Source organism: Somniosus microcephalus, unplaced genomic scaffold, assembly GCF_052327205.1.
Source record: "Somniosus microcephalus isolate GS21.2 unplaced genomic scaffold, FLI_Smic_1.0 unresolved_chr7, whole genome shotgun sequence".
NCBI classification, from domain to species: Eukaryota; Metazoa; Chordata; class Chondrichthyes; order Squaliformes; family Somniosidae; genus Somniosus; species Somniosus microcephalus.
This window is the reverse complement of record NW_028225185.1, coordinates 12,064,407-12,089,108: the sequence shown is the minus strand read 5'-3', so window position 1 is coordinate 12,089,108 and position 24,702 is coordinate 12,064,407. Positions and strand designations below refer to the sequence as shown.

The following is a 24,702-nucleotide window of genomic DNA, read 5'->3' as shown; positions in this document are numbered from 1 at the left end:
CAGACTAATTCCACAAATGCAAGATCCTCTTCTCACCACATGGCCTCACGAGAGCCACATGCAGAGTGAGGAGCGAGCCATTCCGCTCCCAGGGAAAAGGGAGAACACTTTGGGCTTGGCAGAGGACCAAGGAACCACAGAGAGAGAGAGAAAATGGACTGAGCCGATTAGGAGAGAGAGAGAGAGAGAGAGAAAGAGAGAGAGCTGTGTAACTCCAGCAAGAGACGTTTAAAAAACAATCTCCCAGGGCAGGAAAACAATCCGTGGGAGGACTCAACCCAAATGCAACCGGATTTGTGGGGGGGGGGGGACAGAAAGGCAGGATAGCAAAGAAAGATTTATATAGTGTATATATTATATATATATATAGTGTGTGTGTGTATAGTGTGTGTGTATATATATAATATAGTGTGTATATATATAATATAGTGTGTGTGTATATAATGTATAATATAGGTGGTGTATATTATATATAGTGTGTGTATATATTATATAATGTGTGTATATATATAGGTGTATATATATAGTTATATATTAAATAGTGTGTGTGTATATATATATAGTGTGTGTATATATATATAGTGTGTGTTTATATGTGTGTATATATATAATATAGTGTATATATATAATATAGTGTGTGTATATATAATATAGTGTGTGTATATATATAATATAGTAGTGTATATATATATAATAGTGTGTGTATATTTATATATATAGTGTGTGTGTATATATATAGTGTGTATATATATAATATAGTGTGTGTGTATATATATAGTGTGTGTATATATATATATAGTGTGTGTATATATATAATATAGTGTGTATATATATATATAGTGTGTGTATATATAATATAATATAGTGTGTGTATATATAATAGTGTGTGTATATATAATATAGTGTGTATATATATATATATATAGTGTGTGTATATATATAGTGTGTATATATATATATAGTTGTATATATATATAATATAGTGTGTGTATATATATTATATAGTGTGTTATATATATAGTGTGTAATTATATATATAGTGTGTGTATATATAATATAATATAGTGTGTGTATATATAGTGTGTATATATAGTGTGTATATTATATATATATAGTGTGTGTATATATATAGTGTGTATATATATATAGTGTGTGTATATATAGTGTGTGTATATATATAGTGTGTGTATATATATAATATAGTGTGTGTGTATATATATAGTGTGTATATTATATATATATAGTGTGTATATATATATAATATAGTGTGTGTATATAATATAGTGTGTGTATATATATAGTGTGTGTATATATATAGTGTGTATATTATATATATAGTGTGTGTATATATATAGTGTGTATATATATATAGTGTGTATATATATAGTGTGTATATTATATATATAGTGTGTGTATATATAATATAGTGTGTGTGTGTATATATAGTGTGTATATTATATATATAGTGTGTATATATAATATATAATATAGTGTGTATATATATATATAGTGTGTGTATATATATAGTGTATATTATATATATATAGTGTGTGTATATATAGTGTGTATATTATATATATATAGTGTGTGTATATAGTGTTATTATATATATATATAGTGTGTGTATATATATAATATAGTGTGTGTGTGTATATATATAGTGTATATTTATATATATATATAGTGTGTGTATATGTATAATATAGTGTGTATATATATAATATAATATAGTGTGTGTGTGTATATATATATAGTGTGTGTGTGTATATATATAGTGTGTATATTATATATATATAGTGTGTATATATATAGTGTGTATATTATATATATATAGTGTGTGTATATAGTGCGTATATATATAGTGTGTGTATATATATATAGTGTGTGTGTATATATAATATAGTGTGTGTGTATATATATAATAGTGTGTGTATATATAGTGTGTATTTTATATATATATAGTGTGCGTGTGTGTATATAGTGTGTATATTATATATATATAGTGTGTGTATATATATAATATAGTGTGTATATATAATATAATATAGTGTGTGTATATATATAATATAATATAGTGTGTGTATATATAGTGTGTGTGTATATATATATAGTGTGTATATATTATATATATAGTGTGTGTATATATATAGTGTGTGTATCATATATATAGTGTATATATATAATATAATATAGTGTGTATATATATATAGTGTGTGTATATATATATAGTGTGTATATATAGTGTGTATATTATATATATAGTGTGTGTGTATATATATAGTGTGTATATTATATATATATAGTGTGTATATATATAATATAATATAGTGTGTATATATATATAGTGTGTGTATATATATATATAGTGTGTATATATAGTGTGTATATTATATATATAGTGTGTGTGTATATATATAGTGTGTATATTATATATATATAGTGTGTATATATATAATATAATATAGTGTGTGTATATATATATAGTGTGTGTATATATAGTGCGTAAGTCGGCGGGGGTCGGGGTTGGCGGGGGTCCGCGGGGGGGTCGGCGGGGGTCGGGGCCGGCGGGGGTCCGCGGGGGGGTCGGCAGGGGTCGGCGCACGACTTACGCTGACGCTCAGCGTAAGTCGGCGGGGGTCGGGGTCGGCGGGGGTCGGGGCCGGCGGGGGTCCGCGGGGGGGTCGGCGGGGGGTTGTGCGCACGACTTACGCTGACACTCAGCGTAAGTCGGCGGGGGTCGGGGTCGGCGGGGGCCGGCGGGGGTCCGCGGGGGGGTCGGCGGGGGTCCGCGGGGGGGTCGGCGGGGGTCGGGGCCGGCGGGGGTCCGCGGGGGGTTGTGCGCACGACTTACGCTGGACTTACGCTGACCGAAAAAACCTTCGGTTTTTAGACGGTTTCGGTTTTCGGAAGTCCGGATAAAGGGTAGTCTACCTGTATAGTGTATGTATATATATATAGTGTGCGTATATATATAGTGTGTATATATATAGTGTGTGTATATGTATATATATAGTGTGTATATAATATATATAATGTGTGTGTGTATATAGTGTGTATATATATAGTGTGTATATTATATATAGTGCGTATATATATAGTGTGTATATATATAGTGTGTATATGTATATATATAGTGTGCGTATATATATAGTGTGTATATATATAGTGTGTATATGTATATATATAGTGTATATATTATATATATAGTGTGTGTGTGTATATAGTGTGTATATATATAGTGTATATGTATATATAGTGTGTATATTATATATAGTGTGCGTATATATATAGTGTGTATATATATAGTGTGTGTATATGTATATATATAGTGTGTGTATATGTATATATATATAGTGTGTATATTATATATATAGTGCGCGTATATATAGTGTGTATATATAGTGTGCGCATATATATAGTGTGTATATATATAGTGTGTATATGTATGTAGTGTGTATATTATATATATAGTGTGCGTATATATATAGTGTATATATATAGTGTGTATATGTATATATATGGTGTGTATATTATATATATGGTGTGTGTGTATATATAGTGTGTATATATTATATATATATAGTGTGTGTGTATATATATATAGTGTGTATATATATATATAATATAGTGTGTGTGTATATATATATATAGTGTGTATATTATATATATGTAAAGTGTGTGTGTATATATATATATATAGTGTGTATATATATATATATATATAGCGTGTATATATAGATATATATATATAGCGTGTATATATAGATATATAGTGTGTGTATATATAAGAACATAAGAACATAAGAAATAGGAGCAGGAGTAGGCCAATCGGCCCCTCGAGCCTGCTCTGCCATTCAATAAGATCATGGCTGATCTGATCCTAACCGCCAATCCACTATCACAGAACCATCTCCTGAATCTAACAGAATTAGACACACGAAATAGGAGCAGGATCAGGCTACACGACCCCTGGGCCCGCTCCGCTACCCACAGGGCCATGACCGATCTGAACCTAGACTCATGTCCAAATTCCTGCCCGCTCCCCGTAACCCTTAATTCCCTTTACTTCTAGGAAACTGTCTATTTCTGTTTTAAATTATATATATTTAAACTATATATAGTGTGTGTATATATATAGTGTGTGTATATATATATAGTGTGTGTATATATATAGTGTGTATATATATATAGTGTGTGTATATATATATAGTAGTGTGTGTATATATAGTGTGTGTATATATATATAGTGTGTATATATGTATAGTGTGTGTATATATATATAGTGTGTGTATATATAGTGTATATATATAGTGTGTGTATATATATAGTGTATATATATAGTGTGTGTGTATATATAGTGTGTGTATATATATAGTGTATATATATAGTGTATATATAGTGTGTGTATCTATATATATATAGTGTGTATATATAGTGTGTATATAGTGTGTATATATAGTGTATATATATATATAGTGTGTGTATATATATAGTGTATATATATATAGTGTATATATATAGTGTGTATCTATATATATATATATAGTGTGTGTATATATATAGTGTATATATAGTGTATATATAGTATATATATATAGTGTGTATATATAGTGTATATATATAGTGTGTATATATAGTGTATATATATAGTGTATATATATAGTGTACATATATATAGTGTATATATATAGTGTGTGTATCTATATATATAGTGTGTGTATATATATAGTGTATATATATAGTGTGTATATATAGTGTATATATGTAGTGTGTGTATATATATATGGTGTGTATATATATATAGTGTATATATATAGTGTGTATCTATATATAGTGTGTGTGTGTATATATACTGTATATATAGTGTGTATATATATAGTGTGTATCTATATATATAGTGTGTGTGTGTATATATATAGTGTGTGTGTATATATATAGTGTGTATATATAGTGTGTGTATATATATAGTGTGTGTGTCTATATATATAGTGTGTGTATATATACTGTATATATATAGTGTGTATATATATAGTGTATATATAGTGTATATATATATATATAGTGTGTGTATATATAGTGTGTGTATATATATAGTGTGTATATATATAGTGTGTGTGTATATATACTGTATATATATAGTGTGTATATATAGTGTATATATAGTGTGTGTATATATATATAGTGTGTATATATATATATAGTGTGTGTATATATAGTGTGTGTATATATAGTGTGTATACATATAGTGTGTGTGTATATATATAGTGTGTGTATATATATAGTGTGTATATATATAGTGTATATATAGTGTGTGTGTGTGTATATATAGTGTATATATGTAGTGTGTGTATATATATATAGTGTATATATATAGTGTGTGTATCTATATATATAGTGTGTGTATATACTGTATATATATATAGTGTGTATATATAGTGTGTGTGTATATATATAGTGTGTATATATAGTGTGTATATATATATAGTGTATATATAGTGTGTGTATATATATAGTGTATATATGTAGTGTGTGTATATATATATAGTGTGTATATATATATATAGTGTGTGTATATATAGTGTGTGTATATATAGTGTGTATACATATAGTGTGTGTGTATATATGTAGTGTGTGTATATATATATAGTGTATATATAGTATATATAGTGTGTGTGTGTATATATAGTGTGTGTGTGTATATATAGTGTGTGTATATATGTAGTGTGTGTGTGTATATATATAGTGTGTGTATATATGTAGTGTGTGTGTATATATATATATATAGTGTGTGTGTGTATATATATAGTGTGTGTGTATATATAGTGTGTATATATATAGTGTATATATATAGTGTATATATATAGTGTGTGTATCTATATATATAGTGTGTGTATATATACTGTATATATATATAGTGTATATATATATATATATAGTGTATCTATATATATAGTGTGTGTATATATATACTGTATATATATATAGTGTGTATATATATAGTGTATATATAGTGTGTGTATCTATATATATAGTGTGTGTATATATATACTGTATATATATATAGTGTGTATAATATAATATAGTGTATATATATAGTGTGTATCTATATATAGTGTGTGTATATATATACTGTATATATATAGTGCGTATATATATATATAGTGTATATATATATAGTGTGTGTATCTATATATATAGTGTGTGTATATATACTGTATATATATATAGTGTGTATATATATAGTGTATATATATAGTGTGTGTATATATATAGTGTGTGTGTATATATGTAGTGTGTGTATATATGTATATATATATAGTGTGTGTGTATATATATATATAGTGTGTATATATATATATATATATAATATATAGTGCCTCAGGATTTCTAAATAAAAAAGGAGGCTCTATAGGCCAGGTAATTTTTTTTTACATATGTGGAGAGGGTCCTTAAAGGGACCCTGTTGTCTTATTCATAGAAACATAGAAGATAGGAGCAGGAGTCGGCCATTCGGCCCCTCGAGCCTATTCCGCCATTCAATGCGATCATGGCTGCTCATCCAAACTCAGTACCCTGTCCCTGCCTTCTCCCCATATCCCTTGATCCCTTTAGCCTTAAGAAATATATCCAACTCCTTCTTGAATATATTAATGAATTGGCCTCAACTGCCTTCTGTGCAGAGAATTCCACAGGTTCACCACTCGCTGGGTGAAGAAATTCCTCCTCATCTCTGTCCTAAATGGCTTACCCCTTATCCTTAGACTGTAACCCCTGGTTCTGGACTCCCCCGCCATCGGGAACATCCTTCCTGCATCCGCCCTCACCCTCCCACCCACCACCCCCCTCAGTTCCACAGGTGCCAAGCACCATCCAACTCTAAGTAACCATTCTTCCTGTGTAAGCCTGGGTAGTGAGGGTGGACTTGGTATTGAACCATGGGGGGCACCATAGGAAGACAATATAGAACTTTTACAGCGCCTATTCACAACCTCAGGACGTCCCAAAGCGCTTCACAGCCAATGAAGTACTTTTTTGGACTGTGGTAATGTAGGAAACGCAGCAGCCAATTTGCTCACAGCAAGCTCCCACAAACAGCGATGTGATAATGACATTGATTGAGGGACAAATATTGGGCCCAGGACACCGGGGAGAACTCCCCCTGCTCTTCTTCCAATAGTGGCCATGGGATCTTTTACGTCCACCTGAGAGGGCAGACGGGGTCTGGGTTTAACGTCTCATCCGAAAGACGGCACATCTGACAGTGCGGCGCTCCCTCAGTACTGCCCCTCCGACAGTGCGGCGCTCCCTCAGTACCGACCCTCCAACAGTGCGGCGCTCCCTCAGTACTGCACCTCCGACAGTGCGGCGCTCCCTCAGTACTGCACCTCCGACAGTGCGGCGCTCCCTCAGTACCGCCCCTCCGACAGTGCGGCGCTCCCTCAGTACCGCCCTCCGACAGTGCGGCTCTCCCGCAGTACTGCCCCTCCGACAGTGCGGCGCTCCCTCAGTACTGCCCCTTCGACAGTGCAGCGCTCCCTCAGTACCGCCCCTCCGACAGTGCGGCGCTCCCTCAGTACTGCCCCTCCGACAGTGCGGCGCTCCCTCAGTACCGCCCTCCAACAGTGCGGCTCTCCCGCAGTACTGCCCCTCCGACAGTGCGGCGCTCCCTCAGTACTGCCCCTCCGACAGTGCGGCGCTTCCTCAGCACTGCCCCTCCGACAGTGCGACGCTCCCTCAGCACTGCCCCTCCGACAGTGCGGCGCTCCCTCAGTACCGCCCCTCCGACAGTGCGGCGCTCCCTCAGTACTGCCCCTCCGACAGTGCGGCGCTCCCTCAGTACCGCCCTCCAACAGTGCGGCTCTCCCGCAGTACTGCCCCTCCGACAGTGCGGCGCTCCCTCAGCACTGCCCCTCCGACAGTGCGGCGCTCCCTCAGTACCGCCCCTCCGACAGTGCGGCGCTCCCTCAGTACCGCCCCTCCGACAGTGCGGCGCTCCCTCAGCACTGCCCCTCCGACAGTGTGGCGCTCCCTCAGCACTGCCCCTCCGACAGTGCTGCGCTCCCTCAGTACCGCCCCTCCGACAATGCGGCGCTCCCTCAGCACTGCCCCTCCGACAGTGCGGCGCTCCCTCAGTGCTGCCCTTCCGACAGTGCGGCGCTCCCTCAGTACTGCCCCTCCGACAGTGCGGCGCTCCCTCAGTACTGCCCCTCTGACAGTGCGGCGCTCCCTCAGCACTGCCCTTCCGACAGTGCGGCGCTCCCTCAGTACTGCACTGGGAGTGCCAGCCTAGATTTTTCCGCTCCAGTCCCACAACCTTCTGACTCAGAGGCGAGAGAGTGCTACCCACTGTGCCACAGCTGATGCATGGGAAACTTAGAAACAAAATCAGCGGGAGAGTTAGACCGAGCTACTTTCAGAACGTTTCAAGCTCCAGAGAAAGATTTTTTATTTTATTTTTCCCACAAAGCCAATCCTTTCTCGACCCAACCACAGAATTCCATTCTCACACCACAGCCGAGGCTACGGCTGTGACTAAGAATACCTTCGCGGGAGCTGCCTCCCTCCTCTGCCCCTCCCCTCAGTCTCTGCACTCTGGGTGTTGTGGGTCTGTGTGTCTCGGTGGGGGGGTGGCGGCGGTGCAGAAGGAGACGGCAATTTTGAGGGAATCAAGGGAATCTTGGGGACCGGGTGTGCAAGTGGAGTTAGAAACATCGAAACATAGAAAAATAGGAGCAGGAGTCGGCCATTCGGCCCTTCGAGCCTGCTCCGCCATTCAATATGATCGTGGCTGATCCTCTATCTCAATACCATATTCCCGCTCTCTCCCCATATCCCTCGATGCCTTTTGTGTCGAGAAATCTATCGATCTCCTTCTTAAATATATTCAGTGACTTGGCCTCCACAGCCTTCTGTGGTAGAGAATTCCACAGGTTCACCACCCTCTGAGTGAAGAAATTTCTCCTCATCTCAGTCCTAAATGTCCTACCCCGTATCCTGAGACTGTGACCCCTCGTTCTAGACCCCCCCAGCCAGGGGAAACATCCTCCCTGCATCCAGTCTGTCTAGCCCTGTCAGAATTTTATACGTTTCAATGAGATCCCCTCTCATTCTTCTAAACTCTAGTGCATACAGGCCTAGTCGACCCAATCTCTCCTCATACGACAGGAATCAGTCTGGTGAACCTTCGCTGCACTCCCTCTATGGCGAGTATATCCTTTCTTAGGTAAGGAGACCAAAACTGCACACAGTACTCCAGGTGTGGTCTCACCAAGGCCCCGTACAACCGTAGTAAGACATCCTTCCCTGATAGGTGTACACTCGCAGTATATCTTTCCTTAATGTGGAGATGCCGGTGTTGGACAGCATAATCAGTTTGGACACCATTCACACCTTTGATTGCTGTGATTATCTCTCTGCCGAGGTGTGATAAAGGGCAGTTAGAAAGATTACCTGTAATCATCTGGCAGTTTTCTCTGACTATATATGCTGTGCCTATATGCCTCTCTTCACTTCACCTGACGAAGGAGCAGCGCTCCGAAAGCTTGTGATTTCAAATAAAGCTGTTGGACTATAACCTGGTGTTGTGTGACTTCTCACATTTATCTTTCCTCAGGAGTTGAGGTGAAAGACCAGCCCTGATCTTATTGAATGGCGGAGCGGGCTCGAGGGGGACTGTAGGGCCTGCTCCCACTGCACCTACTTCTTATGTCAATCAGTGCCCAAGCCCCTGCAGGACCGACAGCTAATAGCAAGCGCAGACTTGACCGCGTTAAGCATTTCAGTCCAACTCCCTGTCCAGCCGAACTGTCCCCAAAACATCAGCTGCTTCTCTTATCTCTCAGACGCTGCTGCGCATACCAGCATTTTCTCTTTTTTTTTATCACATCATTTAAAGATAAAAAGAACCAGAGGGGGAGATGCAGAGAATTTTATTTTAACGCAGCGAGTTGTTGCGATCTGGAACGCGCTGCCTGAAAGGGCGGTGGAAGCAGATTCAATAGTGACTTTCAAAAGGGGAATTGGATAAATACTCGAAGGGGAAACATTTGCAGGGCTGTGGGGAAAGAGCGGGACTAATTGGAGAGCTCTTTCAAAGAGCCGGCACAGGAACGATGGGCCGAATGGCCTCCTCCTGTGCTGTGTTGTTCTATGGTTCCATTCCTCTTCCCTCCAATGTCCTCCTTTCCTCTATCCCCCACCCCAGGTGCTTCCTCTGTGCACCGTCCCCGGTGTCTGATCAGGAGTTGCTCTGCCGTGATGCCCTCCCTGGCTGAATAGCCGGCATTCGCTGAATCGGCTCCCATATGGTGGGGGGGGGAGGGAAGAGGGGGAAGACTGGCCATTTTGGTCGGGTACCAGAGACACCGAACAATCCCGGGTAAAAGGCCCAGTGGCAGCTCGAGCAGAGGCTCCGTGAGCAGGCGGGCAAAGGGCCTGCTTTAGGTTCCCGAGTTTTCACCTCCCCGACAAATTCTGACCCTGGCTGGGTTTTAGTTCCATCGGCTCCGCATGCCCCCCCCCCACCCCCGCCACACTCCCTAAAGCACCTCGCCCAAAATACCCGCCCTTAATGGGTGGGGAAGCCGAACTTGCGATATTCGACCGTGGGGGGCATCGCGACTGAGCTTGGTACCGACAGCTGCGTGGGCTCTGTCCGGCAGGGGTGCGGGGTGGGGGGGGGGCGCTCAGGAGCAATCAGGGGAGGGCATCTGGCCAGTTTAGCCCCTCCCTACCTAGCCTTAGGTCACCGAGTTCGACCGTGGCGCCCTGACTGAGAGCAGCTTACTCAACGCGGGCTGGGATTCAAATCGGGGGCATGGGGGCGGAGAGGCTTGCAGGGTCGGATGGCGCGATAGGGTAAACTCCGGTGCTCCCAGACACCCAGCAGGGAACCCTGTTCGAAGGGAACGCGGGTTGGAGAATCCGCACTATTTGAAGCAAAGGCTCGCTTTTCTGCAGCGCCTTTCGCCACCTCAGGACGTCCCAAAGCGCTTTACAGCCAATGAAGTCGTTTTTTTTTTAAATTGTGGTCACTGCTGTGATTTAGGAAACGTGGCAGCCAATATGCGCACAGAAAGCTCCCACAAACAGCAATGTGATAATGACCAGATCATCTGTTTTTAGTGATGTTGGTTGAGGGATAAATATTGGCCCCAGGACACCGGGGAGAACTCCCCCCCGCTCTTCTTCCAATGGTGGCCGTGGGATCTTTTACATCCACCCGAGAGGGCAGACGGGATCTGGGTTTAACGTTTCCTCCGAAAGACGGCACCTCCGACAGTGCGGCGCTCCCTCAGTACCGCCCCTCCAACAGTGCGGCGCTCCCTCAGTACTGCCCCTCCGACAGTGCGGCGCTCCCTCAGTACCGCCCTCCAACAGTGCGGCGCTCCCTCAGTACCGCCCCTCCGACAGTGCGGCGCTCCCTCAGTACCGCCCCTCCAACAGTGCGGCGCTCCCTCAGTACCGCCCCTCCGACAGTGCGGCGCTCCCTCAGTACCGCCCTCCGACAGTGCGGCGCTCCCTCAGTACCGCCCCTCCGACAGTGCGGCGCTCCCTCGGTACCGCCCCTCCGACAGTGCGGCGCTCCCTCGGTACCGCCCCTCCGACAGTGCGGCGCTCCCTCGGTACCGCCCCTCCGACAGTGCGGCGCTCCCTCGGTACCGCCCCTCCGACAGTGCGGCGCTCTCTCGGTACCGCCCCTCCGACAGTGCGGCGCTCCCTCGGCACTGCCCCTCCGACAGTGCGGCGCTCCCTCAGTACTGCACTGGGAGTGTCAGGCTAGATTATGGGCTCACCTCTCTGGCGCGAGACTTGAGGCCACGACCTTCTGACCCAGAGCAGGCGGCAGTCCGACTTACAAATCGCTCGCTAGTTATGCTGGCAGTTAAGCAGTGCTCTCCTCCCCCCACACGCACACACACATAAAACCTCCTAATCTCGCGTGACAGAGAGTTAAGGAGCTCTGCCTTGGTCAGTCAGCTGGGCTTAAACCAATTTTGAGCTCTATTCTTTGTCACTACTCATTAGGGCTGGACGTGTACATGACCAGGAGGAAGTCCGGACCGCTAATGCTGCAGCGCGCGCTGTCAAGGGGGTCAGAGCGCTAAGGAGACACTGACCGACTACTACTCAAGGTTGGCCCCAGTCCAGTCCCAGGGAAGATTTATCTCCCGTTAAGCGAATAACCCGAGCTTCACAATCGACCCTGTGCTCCCCTCGATGGCTCAGTTGACACATCCACTCCCACGGCGTGCTGCTCGCAATAATTCGGCACCCCCATGCTTCAGGCTGTGAGGGGAGCCGTGGAGTTAGGATTGTCTCCCGGCGCAGGACTGATTGAGCACCGCACTGTCGGAGGGGCAGTACTGAGGGAGCCCCGCGCTGTTGGAGGGGCAGCACTGAGGGAGCCCTGCGCTGTCGGAGGGGCGGTACTGAGGGAGCGCCGCACTGTCGGAGGGGCAGTACTGAGGGAGCCCCGCGCTGTCGGAGGGGCGGTACTGAGGGAGCGCCGCACTGTCGGAGGGGCAGTACTGAGGGAGCCCCGCGCTGTCGGAGGGGCAGTACTGAGGGAGCCCCGCGCTGTCGGAGGGGCGGGTACTGAGGGAGCGCCGCACTGTCGGAGGGGCAGTACTGAGGGAGCCCCGCGCTGTCGGAGGGGCAGTACTGAGGGAGCCCCGCGCTGTCGGAGGGGCAGTACTGAGGGAGCCCCGCGCTGTCGGAGGGGCGGTACTGAGGGAGCGCTGCACTGTCGGAGGGGCAGTACTGAGGGAGCGCCGCACTGTCGGAGGGGCGGTACTGAGGGAGCGCCGCACTGTCGGAGGGGCAGTACTGAGGGAGCACCGCACTGTCGGAGGGGCGGTATTGAGGGAGCGCCGCACTGTCGGAGGGGCGGTACTGAGGGAGCGCCGCACTGTCGGAGGGGCAGTACTGAGGGAGCGCCGCACTGTCGGAGGGGCAGTCCTGAGGGAGCACCGCACTGTCGGAGGGGCGGTATTGAGGGAGCGCCGCACTGTCTGAGGGGCAGTACTGAGGGAGCACCGCACTGTCGGAGGGGCGGTACTGAGGGAGTGCCGCACTGTCGGAGGGGCAGTACTGAGGGAGCGCCGCACTGTCGGAGGGCAGTACTGAGGGAGCGCCGCACTGTCGGAGGGACGGTACTGAGGGAGCGCCGCACTGTCGGAGGGGCGGTACTGAGGGAGCGCCGCACTGTCGGAGGGGCGGTACTGAGGGAGTGCCGCACTGTCGGAGGGGCGGTACTGAGGGAGCGCCGCACTGTCGGAGGGCAGTACTGAGGGAACGCCGCACTGTCGGAGGTGCCGCCTTTCAGATGAGACGTTAAACCGAGGCCCCATCTGCCCTCTCAGGTGGATGTGAAAGATCCCACAGCCACTATTGGAAGAAGAGCAGGGGGGGAGTCCTGGGGCCAATATTTATCCCTCAACCAACATCACTAAAAAAAACAGATGATCCGGTCATTATCACATTGCCGTTTGTGTGAGCTTGCTGTGCGCAAAACGGCTGCCGTGTTTCCCACATTACAACAGTGACCACACTTCAAAAAAGTACTTCATTGGCTGTAAAGCGCTTTGGGACGTCCTGAGGCGGTGAAAGGCGCTCGAGAAATGCGAGTATTTCTTTCACTAGTGTGAATGGGCAAGTAGGTGGACTGGTTAGGGTGGTAGTGGGGTGCGGTATCAGTAACATAACACCGCACCATGTTGCCCCATGGGTGCACTGGCAAGGCTGACGTTTAATGCCCATTTCTAGTTGCCCTTCAGAAGATGGTGGTGAGCCGGCTTCTTGAACCGCTGCAGTCCTTGTGTTGAAGGTCCTCCCACAGTGCTGTTAGTCAACATCCAGGCTTGGGCTTCAGTTGTCGGATGGCCTTTTCAACTTCATGCCGGGCTGGGGTTGTGCTGAGATGGTGGCGGGTAGCATGCTGCGGGATGGAGTTGAGGACACTCGTGTCGAAGACCGAGTCGTGGTTAAGGAGATCTTCGAAGTGCTCCTTCCAGCGGGCGCTGACTGCCTCTCTGTCCTTGATGAGTACCTCTCCGTTCTTGGCCCGCAGTGGGGTTGGACCTTGGGTGCTTGGGCCGTAGATGGTCTTGACTGTGCTAGATGGTCGTGGTTGTCGGCTAGCTGCTGGATCTCCTGTGCTTTCTCCACTCACCATCTGTTCTTTAGGTCGCGAGTTTTTTGTTGGACCTCGGCCTTCAGGATTCTGTAGAGCTGCTTTCTTGCTCTCGAGTTCTGTTGCTGATTCCAGATCAGAAATGCCTTGCGCTTGCGGCTTATTAGCTCCTGGATCTCCTGGTCATTCTCGTCGAACCAGTCTTGGTGTTTCCTGGTTGAGTGACCGAGCGTCTCTTCACAGGTGCTGATTATGGAGGTCTTGAGTGCAGACCAGACGCTGTGGGCACTCTGTGTCTCTGCATCACTGGGAGTCGTCAGGTTGTTTGTGAGGCGCAGGCTGAATAGGGCTTTCTTAGCGGGGTCCTTGAGTGCTCCAGCGTTGATTTTCCTGCGGCATTGTTTCTGTTGCCGCCGCTGTTTTGGGGCTACATTGCTGGAGATGACAGAGCGGATTAGGCGGTGGTCTGTCCAGCAGTCGTCAGCTCCTGTCATGGCGCGGGTGATGTGGACGTCCTTGCAGTCCCTCACTCGGACGATGACGTAGTCCAGCAGATGCCAGTGCTTGGAACACCACCTTCAGTGTGCCAGTGCAGCCTTCGGTCGCCTGAGGAAGAGAGTGTTTGAAGACCAGGACCTCAAATCGGCACTAAGCTCATGGTCTACAGGGCAGCAGTGATACCTGCCCTGCTGTATGCCTCAGAGACATGGACCATGTACAGCAGGCACCTCAAAGCACTGGAGAGGTACCACCAATGCTGCCTCCGCAAGATCCTGCAAATCCATTGGCAGGATAGGCGCACCAATGTCAGTGTTCCCGCTCAGGCCAACATCCCCCAGCATCGAAGCTCTGACCACGCTCAATCAGCTCCGATGGACGGGTCACATTGTCTGCATGCCCGATACGAGACTCCCAAAACAAGCGCTCTACTCGGAGCTCCGGCACGGCAAGAGAGCCCCAGGTGGGCAGAGGAAACGCTTCAAGGACACCCTCAAAGCCTCCTTGGAAAAGTGTAACATCCCCACCGACACCTGGGAATCCCTGGCCCAAGACCGCACAAAGTGGAGGAGAAGCATCCGGGAAGGTGCCGAACACCTCGAGTCTCTTCGCCGGGAGCAAGCGGAAGCCAAGCGCAGGCAGCACAAGGAGCGCACGTCAACCCAAGCACCCCACCCACCCGCCCCTTCAACCACCATCTGCCCCACCTGTAACAGAGACTGCAGGTCCCGCATTGGACTCATCAGTCACCTGAGAGCTCATTTTTAATGTGGAAGCAAGTCATCCTCGGTTCCGAGGGACTGCCTAAGAAGAAGAGGAGGCTTGGGCTGATAAGTGGCAGGAAACATTCGTGTCACACAAGTGCCAGGCAATGACTATCTCCAACAAGAGAGAGTCTAACCACCGCCCCTTGACATTCAATGGCATTACCATCGCCGAATCCCCCACCATCAACATCCTGGGGGGTCACCATTGACCAGAAACTTAACTGGAGCAGCCACATAAATACTGTGGCAACAAGAGCAGGTCAGAGGCTGGGTATTCTGCGGTGAGTGTCTCACCTCCTGACTCCTCAAAGCCTTTCCACCATCTACAAGGCACAAGTCAGGCGTGTGATGGAATACTCTCCACTTGCCTGGATGAGTTGCAGCTCCAACAACACTCAAGAAGCTCGACACCATCCAGGACAAAGCAGCCCACTTGATCGGCCCCCCATCCACCACCTTAAACATTCACTCCCTCCACCACCGGCGCACCGTGGCTGCAGTGTGCACCATCTACAAGATGCACTGCAGCGACTCGCCAAGGCTTCTTCGGCAGCACCTCCCAAACCCGTGACCTTTTCCACCTAGAAGGACAAGGGCAGCAGGCGCATGGGAACACCACCACCTCCAAGTTCCCCTCCAAGTCACACACCATCCCGACTTGGAAATATATCGGCCGTTCCTTCATCGTCGCTGGGTCAAAATCCTGGAACTCCCTCCCTAACAGCACTGTGGGAGCACCTTCACCACAGGGACTGCAGCGGTTCAAGAAGGTGGCTCACCACCACCTTCTCAAGGGGCGATTAGGGATGGGCAATAAATGCTGGTTGTGCCAGCGACGCCCAGATCCCGAGAGTCAATTAAAAAAAAGTAAGGATTTTGACCCAGCGACGATGAAGGAACGGCCGATATATTTCCAAGTCGGGATGGCGTGTGTGACTCGGAGGGGAACTTGGAGGTGGTGGTGTTCCCATGCGCCTGCTGCCCTTGTCCTTCTAGGTGGAAGAGGTCGCGGGTTTGGGAGGCCCAACCAGTCCATGCCGGCGTTTATGCTCCACTCGAGCCTCCTCCCGTCTTTCCTCGTCTAACTCTATCAGCGTAACCCTCTATTCCTTCTCCTTTATGTAGCCTCCCCTTAAATGCATCGATACTACTCGCCTCAACCACTCCTTGTGGTAGCGAGTTCCACATTCTCACCACTCTCTGGGTAAAGAAGTTTCTCCTGAATTCCCCATTGGATTTCTTGGTGACTATCTTATATTGATGGTCTCTAGTTTTGCTCCTCCCCACAAGTGGAAACATTCTCTCTGTATCCACTCTATCAAAACATTTCATCATTTTAAAGACCTCTATTAGGTCACCCCTCAGCCTTCTTATTTCAAGAGTAAAGAGACCCAGCCTGTTCATCCTTTCCTGATAGGTATACCCTCGCATTTCTGGTATCATCCTTGTAAATCTTCTCCGCACTCTCTCCAGTGCCTCTCTATCCTCTAAAATGAATCACTTGCTTCCTATAAACCGATGTCCAACGTCTAAAAGCAGATCTCTGACGCTGTTACCCGCAGTCTGCTTTTATAAGGTCACATTCTTCAAAGGCAAAGGGCACTCGGTGAAAGAGCCCCCATCTCCCCGACCGGTGCAGGATTTGAAATGAGCAGAGCCATTAACACCTGGGAATCAGGCCAGAGGCTGACACAGAACGAGCAGGCAGGAGGAGGATTAGAGAACTGACTGGCTGCCAGCAAATGGATCTAACCCGTGCTGTACCTGCCCTGGGAGTGTTTGATGGGACAGTGTAGAGGGAGCTTTACTCTGTATCTAATCCGTGCTGTACCTGCCCTGGGAGTGTTTGATGGGACAGTGTAGAGGGAGCTTTACTTTGTATCTAACCCGTGCTGTACCTGCCCTGGGAGTGTTTGATGGGACAGTGTAGAGGGAGCTTTACTCTGTATCTAACCCGTGCTGTACCTGCCCTGGGAGTGTTTGATGGGGACAGTGTAGAGGGAGCTTTACTCTGTATCTAACCCGTGCTGTAACTGCCCTGGGAGTGTTTGATGGGACAGTGTAGAGGGAGCTTTACTCTGTATCTAACCCGTGCTGTACCTGCCCTGGGAGTGTTTGATGGGGACAGTGTAGAGGGAGCTTTACTCTGTATCTAACCCGTGCTGTACCTGTCCTGGGAGTGTTTGATGGGGCAGTGTAGAGGGAACTTTACTCTGTATCTAACCCGTGCTGTACCTGCCCTGGGAGTGTTTGATGGGACAGTGTAGAGGGAGCTTTACTCTGTATCTAACCCGTGCTGTACCTGCCCTGGGAGTGTTTGATGGGACAGTGTAGAGGGAGCTTTACTCTGTATCTAACCCGTGCTGTACCTGCCCTGGGAGTGTTTGATGGGACAGTGTAGAGGGAGCTTTACTCTGTATCTAACCCGTGCTGTACCTGCCCTGGGAGTGTTTGGTGGGACAGTGTAGAGGGAGCTTTACTCTGTATCTAACCCGTGCTGTAGCTGCCCTGGGAGTGTTTGATGGGACAGTGTAGAGGGAGCTTTACTCTGTATCTAACCCGTGCTGTACCTGCCCTGGGAGTGTTTGATGGGACAGTGTAGAGGGAGCTTTACTCTGTATCTAACCCGTGCTGTACCTGCCCTGGGAGTGTTTGATGGGACAGTGTAGAGGGAGCTTTACTCTCTATCTAACCCGTGCTGTACCTGCCCTGGGAGTGTTTGATGGGACAGTGTAGAGGGAGCTTTACTCTGTATCTAACCCGTGCTGTACCTGCCCTGGGAGTGTTTGATGGGACAGTGTAGAGGGAGCTTTACTCTGTATCTAACCCGTGCTGTACCTGCCCTGGGAGTGTTTGATGGGACAGTGTAGAGGGAGCTTTACTCTGCATCTAACCCATGCTGTACCTGCCCTGGGAGTGTTTGATGGGACAGTGTAGAGGGAGCTTTACTCTCTATCTAACCCGTGCTGTACCTGCCCTGGCCTAACCTTGTGGAGAGGAGGATGGGGGGAGGGTTGGCTAACAAGAGTCCTTGATCCTGAGGACTCAGAGGAACAGGAGGAGGCCATTCAGCCCCTCAAGCCTGTTCCGCCATTCATTTAGAGTAATGCGTACAGTTCTGGTCGCCCTATTATAAAAAGGATATAGAGGCACTGGAGAGGGTGCAGAGAGGATTTACAAGGATGATACCAGAAATGCGAGGGTATACATATCAGGAAAGGATGAACAGGCTGGGTCTCTTTTCTCTTGAAAAAATAAGGCTGAGGGGTGACCTAATAGAGGTCTTTAAAATGATGAAAAATATTGAGAGTGGATACAGAGAGAATGTTTCCACTTGTGGGGAAGAGCAAAACTAGAGACCATCAATATAAGAGAGTCACTAATAAATCCAATGGGGAATTCAGGAGAAACTTCTTTACCCAGAGAGTGGTGAGAATGTGGAGCTCGCTACCACAGGGAGTGGTTGAGGCGAATAGTATAGATGCATTTAAGGGGAGGCTGGACAAGCATCTGAGGGAGAAGAGAACAGAGGGTGACGCTGATAGAGTTAGATGAGGAAAGACGGGAGGAGGCTCAAGTGGAGCATAAACGCCGGCATGGACTGGTTGGGCCGAATGGCCTGTTTCTGTGCTGTAAAGGACAGGACAGACTAGATGCAGGAAGGATGTTCCCGATGGTCGGGGGAGTCCAGAACCAGGGGTCACAGTCTAAGGATAAGGGGTAAGTCATTTAGGACTGAGATGAGGAGGAATTTCTTCACCCAGAGAGTGGTGAACCTGTGGAATTCTCTACCACACAACGCAGTGGAGGCCAATTCATTAAATATATTCAAGAAGGAGTTAGATATATTTCTTAAGGCTAAAGGGATCAAGGGATATGGGGAGAAGGCAGGGACAGGGTACTGAATTTGGATGATCAGCCATGATCGCATTGAATGGCGGAGCAGGCTCGAGGGGCCGAATGGCCGACTCCTGCTCCTATCTTCTATGTTTCTATGGGCTAAAAATTCAGTTAGGGGCGCCCAGCTTGCCTGGGCGCCGGAATTACCGCTGCGCGCGGGGCCACTTGCGCCAGCGGGATATTCAGTTTCAGCGCCCCAAGTGGAAGCCGGCCGCTAAACAAGGGTTTCGGCGCCCCGCTTGGGGCGCTGAAACTGAATATCGGCGTGCTAAGTGCCGCAGCGCCACCCGCTGCGGCACGGCAGCCTGCGGTACTGCAGGCCTTCCTCCCACTCTTAAGGGGGAGGTGCCTGCAGCAGCGCGATCCCCGCTCGCGAGTGCCGGCAAATGAGCCCGGCACCAAGGAGAAGTGCCGGCCTCTCGGGAAACAGCCGGCAATGCCGCGGGGGGGGGGGGGGGGATGTGTAGGAGGCCGGGGACGGAGGTGCGGGCAGGCGGCCGCCGAAAAAGCGGCCGGCCGCACCTCCACCTTAACTCGCCCCACTACCGCCACAGGTAGGCCCCTGTGTGCCGGTCGCTGTTTGCGGCCGGCCCGGAGGAGGCGGCAGCGACCAAATATGGCCAGCGGGGCGATAGCGGGGCGCTGCGCACACCGATGACGTCATCGGTGGCGGCGCAGCACTACAGGCTAACGCCGCCATTAGCGCCCCGCTAAATATCGCGGTGGTTGTGGCCAGTGGCGCAAAAGCCCTCTTTGGGCGCAAACTGGTGGCGCAGGCCACTGAATTTCTCGGCCGATGTTTCTAAATCCTATGTAATGCTGTGTAGATCACGGCTGATCCGTATCTTAACTCCATCTACCCGCCTTGGTTCTGTAACCCTTAATCCCCTCACTCAACAAAAATCTATCGATGTCGGTTTTGAAAGCTCCAATTGACCCCCAGCCTCAACAGCTTTTTTGGGGGGGGGAGTTCCAGATTTCCACCCCCCTTTGTGTGAAGAAGTGCTTCCTGACATCACCCCTGAACGGCCTGGCTCTAATTTTAAGGTGACGCCCCCCCACCCTTGTTCTGGACTCCCCCCACCAGAGGAAATAGTTTCTCTCTCTCGACCCGATCAACTCCTTTAATCATCTGCAACACCTCGATCAGATCACCTCCTTAATCTTCTATTTCTGCAGCACCTTTTACCACCTCAGGATGTTCTCAAAGCGCCTTGACAGCCATCGGAGTGCTGTTGAAGTGTGGTCACTGTAGGAGGGTGCTCAAGGGCACCTGACCAGAATGCGGCGAGTGGCCCCCGGGAGTTATTATCTAAATGGAGAGAAACTGCAAAGTGCTACAGGACAAAGGGATCTGGGGGTCCTGGTGCATGAAACACAGAAGGTTAGTATGCAGGTACAGCAGGTGATCAGGAAGGCCAATGAAATCTTGGCTTTTATTGCAAGGGGGATGGAATATAAAAACAGGGAAGTCTTGCTGCAGTTATACAGGGTATTGGTGAGGCCACACCTGGAATACTGTGTGCAGTTTTGGTTTCCATATTTAAGAAAAGATAGAGGCCTAGAAATTCAGTTGGCGCCGCGCCAGGGCTTTAGCGCCGGAAAGTTAGCGCCGGCGCTAAGTCCCCCTGCGCGCGCCAAAAATTCAGTAGCGCCGCGCCCAAACGGCTGCCGGCGCTACTGAAGGGTGTTTGCGCCTGAAAATGGGCGCTACCTGCCGCATTGCGGCGCTATTCCGGCACTGCGGCGCCGATGCGGTGCGGCAGGCTCGGGAAGTGCAGGCCTCCTCCTTCAGTTAAGGAGGAGCTGCCTGCACCCGCCTGCTGGCCGGTAAAATCTTCACAAAAATGAGCCCGGCACCTCGGGGAAGTGCCGGGCTCGCAGCCCAGAAGCATCTGTTCCGCGGGGGGGGGGGTGGAGGAGTCCGGGGAGGGAGGTGCGGGCAGGCGGCTGGCGGGAAAGCGGCCGGCCGCCGCGCGACCTTAATGCGCCGGCGCAAACTCCTGTAAGACTCGGTTGCCAGAGTCTTAGTTGCGGCTGCCACGGGCGAGGCGGCCGCAACTCAATTTCGGCGCTGGGGCCTGTCACCACGGCAACCGGGACGCTGCGCACACCGATGACGTCATCGGTGCCGGCGCAGCGCAACCGGTCTACCGCCGATGGTAGGGCCCCAGGGAATTTCTGAACCGGCTGTAAGTCCAGCGCAATGACCTCTAGCGCCGCAATTTCTAGGCCATACTTGCTCTCGAGGCAGTTCAGAGAAGGTTCACTCGGTTGATTCCAGAGATGAGGGGTTGACGTATGAGGAAAGGTTGAGTAGGTTGGGCCTCTACTCATTGGAATTCAGAAGAATGAGAGGTGATCTTATCGAAACATATAAGATTGTGAGGGGGCTTGATCGGGTGGATGCGGGGAGGATGTTTCCACTGATGGGTGAGACTAGAACTAGGGGGCATAATCTTAGAATAAGGGGCTGCCCTTTCAAAACTGAGATGAGGAGAAACTTCTTCACTCAGAGGGTGGTGAATCTATGGAATTTGCTACCTCAGAGAGCTGTGGAAGCTGCGACATTAAATAAATTTAAAACGGAGATAGACATTTTCCTAGCAGGTAAGGGAATTAGGGGTTACAGGGAGAGGGCAGGGAAGTGGACGTGAGTCTAGATTCGGATCAGCCATGATCCTATTGAATGGTGGAGCAGGCCCGAGGGGCCGTATGGCCTACTCCTGCTCCTACTTCTTATTGTTCTTATGTTCTTATTAAGCAGGAATGCCCGAGCTGTGAGCTGTCGGTGCCTGAGTCTGACACAGGCAGCAAGAGGTTAACTCTGCTTAACGTCTCAATCGGACGTGAACGCTCTCGGCATTGGTGGGGGGGAGGAGGGGGGAGGCCAAGCATGATGCTGTGTAACAATATTAGCCATCTGTCGCGTCGCGGAGGCTGTTGACACCAGCGAGTCTTTTAACCGTCCTGACATCACCGCGACACAGGGCGGGCGGGAGGGCTGGGGGGGTGGAGATGAACCTGATTAAATCTCGTCGCAACTGGCTGCTTCTGTTGCCTCCCAGCCACGCAACGCAAAAAAACAGGGTCAGGAGGTTAAAATGGCTTTTAAGGGAAGGGAGGAGGAGGAGGGGGGGGGGGACGCGTTGGTAATGGAAAGATAGCCACGTACCACAACAGGGTAAGCAGTTTCAGTTTGTTTACAACACAGTGCCAAGAGATCAAATATCCCAAAGCAATGTGATCACGCCGGAGAGAGGCAGCATCTTTCAACATCCCCACCTCCCCCACCCCAGCCAGGGTTCAAGCCAATTGCGCAGCTCGAAAGGTTCTTCAGTCAAGCCCCCCTGGTCAGCGATCAGTTATGTCAGAAAGACAGACTCGCATTTCTAAACAGCGCCTTTCGCGACCACCGGACGTCCCGGAAAGCGCTTCGCAGCCAATGAAGTACTTTTTTTTTTCTCGAAGCGCGGCCGCTGTTGGAATGTCGGGGCTCACGGCAGTCCATCGGCGCACAGCAAGATCCCAATCAGTTAATGACCAGGTCGTCTGTCTCTCAGCGATGTTGGTTGAGGGATAAATACCGGCCCCAGCGCCACCCCGGGGGGGAACTCTCCCCCCCTGCTCTTCTTCCAATAGTGGCCGCGGGATCTTTCACGTCCACCTGAGAGAGCAGACGGGGACTCGGTTTAACGTCTCATCCGAAAGACGGCACCTCCGACAGTGCGGCGCTCCCTCAGTACTGCCCCTCCGACAGTGCGGCGCTCCCTCAGTGCCGCCCCTCCGACAGTGCGGCGCTCCCTCAGTACAGCCCCTCCGACAGTGCGGTGCTCCCTCAGTGCTGCCCCGCCAACAGCGCAGCGCTCCCTCAGTACCGTCCCTCCGACAGTGCGGCGCTCCCTCAGTACCGCCCCTCCGACAGTGTGGCGCTCCCTCGGTACTGCCCCTCCGACAATGCGGCGTTCCCTCAGTACTGCCCCTCCGACAGTGCGGCGCTCCCTCAGTACTGCCCCGCCGACAGTGCGGCGCTCCCTCAGTACCGTCCCTCCGACAGTGCTGCGCTCCCTCAGTACTGCCCCTCCGACAGTGCGGCGCTCCTCAGTACTGCACTGGGAGTGTCAGCTTTGATTTTGTGCTCAAGTCTCGGGAGTTTACTCTTGAGAGGGGTAAAAATTCCCAATTATGTTTACCCGCACTGTCCTCATATCCCTTCAACATGTTTGCTTCACCCACCTGTCCGATCTAATCTTGAATGTTGACACAGTTTCTGCCTCGGCCACTAACCCTCGGAGTGAATTCAACTCTGTGTGTAAACAAGTTTCTCCTGGCCTCTGTTCGAAATCTCTTCCATTGTCAGTGGGTAGCACTCTCTCTCTCTCTCTCGCCTCTGAGTCAGAAGGTCGTGGGTTCGAGTTCCACTCCAGAGACTCGAGGACAAAATTCCAGGCCGACACTCCCAGTGCCAGTACTGAGGGAGCGCCGCACTGTCGGAGGGGCGGTACTGAGGGAGCGCCGCACTGTCGGAGGGGCGGTACTGAGGGAGCGCCGCACTGTCGGAGGGGCGGTACTGAGGGAGCGCCGCACTGTCGGAGGGGCGGTACTGAGGGAGCGCCGCACTGTCGGAGGGGCGGTACTGAGGGAGCGCCGCACTGTCGGAGGGGCGGTACTGAGAGAGCGCCGCACTGTCGGAGGGGCGGTACTGAGGGAGCGCCGCACTGTCGGAGGGGCGGTACTGAGGGAGCGCCGCACTGTCGGAGGGGCAGTACTGAGGGAGCGCCGCACTGTCGGAGGGGCGGTACTGAGGGAGCACCACACTGTCGGAGGGGCAGTACTGAGGGAGCGCCGCACTGTCGGAGCGCCGCACTGTCGGAGGGGCGGTACTGAGGGAGCGCCGCACTGTCGGAGGGGCGGTACTGAGGGAGTGCCGCACTGTCGGAGGGCCAGTACTGAGGGAGCGCCGCACTGTCGGTGGGGCGGTACTGAGGGAGCGCCGCACTGTCGGAGGGGCGGTACTGAGGGAGCGCCGCACTGTCGGAGGGGCAGTACTGAGGGAGCACCGCACTGTCGGAGGGGCAGTACTGAGGGAGCGCCGCACTGTCGGAGGGGCAGTACTGAGGGAACACCGCACTGTCGGAGGGGCGGTACTGAGGGAGCGCCGCACTGTCGGAGGGGCGGTACTGAGGGAGCACCGCACTGTCGGAGGGGCGGTACTGAGGGAGCGCCGCACTGTCGGAGGGGCGGTACTGAGGGAGCGCCGCACTGTCGGAGGGGCAGTACTGAGGGAGCGCCACACTTTCGGAGGGGCAGTACTGAGGGAGTGCCGCACTGTCGGAGGGGTTGTAATGTAGGAAATGTGGCAGCCAATTTGAGCACAGCAAGATCCCACAAGCAGCAACGTGA

At 49.2% G+C, this 24,702-nt stretch overlaps 1 protein-coding gene across 2 annotated transcripts in view; it reads right to left on the bottom strand.

The window, feature by feature from the left end:
* The window catches only part of LOC147086540 (transcription factor 12-like), a 233,789-nt gene extending 210,110 nt beyond the window's left edge, over positions 1–23,679 (bottom strand). For both annotated transcript variants that reach the window (XM_085978654.1, XM_085978655.1), the window contains exon 1: positions 23,536–23,679. The gene's annotated coding sequence lies outside the window, so the exon portion shown is untranslated. The remainder of the gene's footprint in view (positions 1–23,535) is intronic.
* Positions 23,680–24,702: the final 1,023 nt, after the last annotated feature.